At 56.6% G+C, this 2,500-nt stretch overlaps 1 non-coding gene across 1 annotated transcript in view; it reads right to left on the bottom strand.

Annotated features, from left to right (window-relative positions):
• LOC124746260 overlaps positions 1-27 on the bottom strand; it is a 1,909-nt gene extending 1,882 nt beyond the window's left edge. The window contains exon 1 of the ribosomal RNA XR_007011303.1: positions 1-27. This exon is cut by the window's left edge and continues 1,882 nt beyond it. This is a non-coding gene — a ribosomal RNA (small subunit ribosomal RNA).
• Between the last annotated feature and the right edge of the window lie 2,473 nt (positions 28-2,500).

Consider the following 2,500-nt stretch of genomic DNA (forward strand, 5'->3'; position numbering starts at 1 on the left):
ATGACTACTGGCAGGATCAACCAGGGAGCTGCGTCAACTAGAGCTGAGCAGCCGGCCGCCCGGGAGTGTGTCCCGGGGGCCCGCGCGAACACGCAAGCGTCCGCTCAATCATTCTGCAAACAGGAGGAGGCTGAGCTCCCCTGCACAATACACCTCGAAACCCTCTCAGGTCCCGGCGGCGCGCAGCGCCGTCCCAAGTACTTGGTCGGGTTCGAGAGAGGCGCAATCGCCCGGAGTTAGGCGAGTAGACGCTTTCGGTGCGACCACCCGTGCTCCCAACTGAGCTTGCCGCTGCCGACAGAGGCCCGGGAGCGTGCTGTCGTGGCATTGCCGGCGGGAGACAACACGCGCCACCTACGGTGACCGGCAGCTCCAACGCCAGCGCCACAGAAGGACAAAAGCCCCACTTGGGTGCCGAAGCGAACTCTCCCAGCACAGCGCACGCGCCAACACATCCGCACAGCTGCGATACAAACCACCAGCGAGAACCGCTGGGGCGACCGAGCAGCAGACGGCGTCGCGGCGCCGAGCGCCGGGCGGCGGCGCATCCTCAACGCACACAGTCCTCAATCGGACCAGCACACTGAAGATGTCCACCGCGCTTCGCACCGGGCCCGCGAGGACCTACTTTGGCCGCACGGCGCCGCGCGCAGGGTGCGCCGGCGCGCAGCTGCGACGCCTGCCGCGTCCGTCGGCCGGCGCGCCTGCCACTGGCCGCCCCCACCAGCCGGCTGTAGCGCGTGCGCCCACGCACCGCGCGGCCAGCACGCCGGGAGGCGCCCCCTCACCGGCCGGGGACGGTCCCACCCAGCCACCGCCGCGTATCGCTTCACACCCAGATGCCGTTCAGTTTCGTCGGCATGGTGGGTATCGCTGGAACAACCGGTTAGTACCTCAACCTATCGTCGCCATCACCGATTCACCCCTAGCGAGAACAACCGCACCACAACAGGTTACCATTTGTTCATTTGCGTAACTTCACCAGAAAACGCAGGCGTCCATCGCCATTTGCAACTTCAACGATTATTGCATGCCTGTGTCAGGTGTCACGCCACACTACGTCTGCCCACATACACGCAACAAAATGTGCACGCCTAGACAATACGTGGAAGGTGGCCCCCGTACGTATGCGATGTCCATTGCTCGAACGACTGTCAACCGGCCTCTGTAGCATGTCGCAGATATGGAACGCGGTGCACCATGCCATCACGGTGTGTGAGGAGAGACGACTAGGTCCGAATACATCAACAGACAGCTCATGCTGATCGCCATCCACGGCGTCCGTTCCTCCCACACGTCTCTATGGCGTACCACACTGCAATCCAGCTCTCATAGGGAGACGACACGTAGCTGCGTGCACAATATTTGCACTGTATGGTCCGCCGTTTTTGGGCGCAGTCGTTGTACGGTCACACATGTGCCACGATGTATCATTCAGTACATAAGGACGAATGTGCAGTACAGATTGTGGTTTACGCGTACGACATTAGCGGACAGTTGACACAGGCCGCACCACAACGTAGCCTGAGTACGTCGCATGCGAAGGGCATTGAACATGCAAAGTTCTCACCAACCAGCTTGCGAAGGCAGGGGGCAAGGTGGGGACGTGGGGAGGGGCGGCATGTACGTCCTGCTGCCATCCACATTACAGTGTACAGCAGGAGCATGTGGAAAGTGAGCAAGACTTGCAAGGTGTTTAACATGAAGCGATACACAGGGGAGCGGGCAGTGCGAGTAGCGAACTATATTGCGAGGGTTGCGGGTGGGCAACACTACACTAATTGAACGAGTCGTATAACAATTACAGAGCAGGTTTAGGCGACAACGTGGGTTACGTTAGGGGACAACGTGGGTTACGTTAGGGGACAACGTGGGTTACGTTAGGGGACAACGTGGGTTAGGTTAGGGGACAACGTGGGTTAGGTTAAGGTACAACGTGGGTTAGGTTAAGGCACAACGTGGGTTAGGTTAAGGCACAACGTGGGTTAGGTTAAGGCACAACGTGGGTTAGGTTAAGGCACAACGTGGGTTAGGTTAAGGTACAACATGGGTTAGGTTAAGGTACAACATGGGTTAGGTTAAGGTACAACATGGGTTAGGTTAAGGTACAACATGGGTTAGGTTAAGGTACAACATGGGTTAGGTTAAGGTACAACATAGGTTAGGTTAAGGCACAACATAGGTTAGGTTAAGGCACAACATAGGTTAGGTTAAGGCACAACATAGGTTAGGTTAAGGCACAACATAGGTTAGGTTAAGGCACAACATAGGTTAGGTTAAGGCACAACATAGGTTAGGTTAAGGCACAACATAGGTTAGGTTAGGTTAGGTTAGGTTACACGTTGTTGTAAGGAAAGGTGTAAGGGGGGGGAGCAGGTTCGTTGATAGTGATTATAGTAAGTGAATGCTTGTGACATGATCAGATTTGTCACGTCAGGATGCACCTTTGGCTTATTAGAGGCGGCGCTCCAATTCTATGCTTGTGTCAGACCTGTGTCTT

Source organism: Schistocerca piceifrons, unplaced genomic scaffold (assembly GCF_021461385.2).
Source record: "Schistocerca piceifrons isolate TAMUIC-IGC-003096 unplaced genomic scaffold, iqSchPice1.1 HiC_scaffold_349, whole genome shotgun sequence".
Lineage (NCBI taxonomy): Eukaryota > Metazoa > Arthropoda > Insecta > Orthoptera > Acrididae > Schistocerca > Schistocerca piceifrons.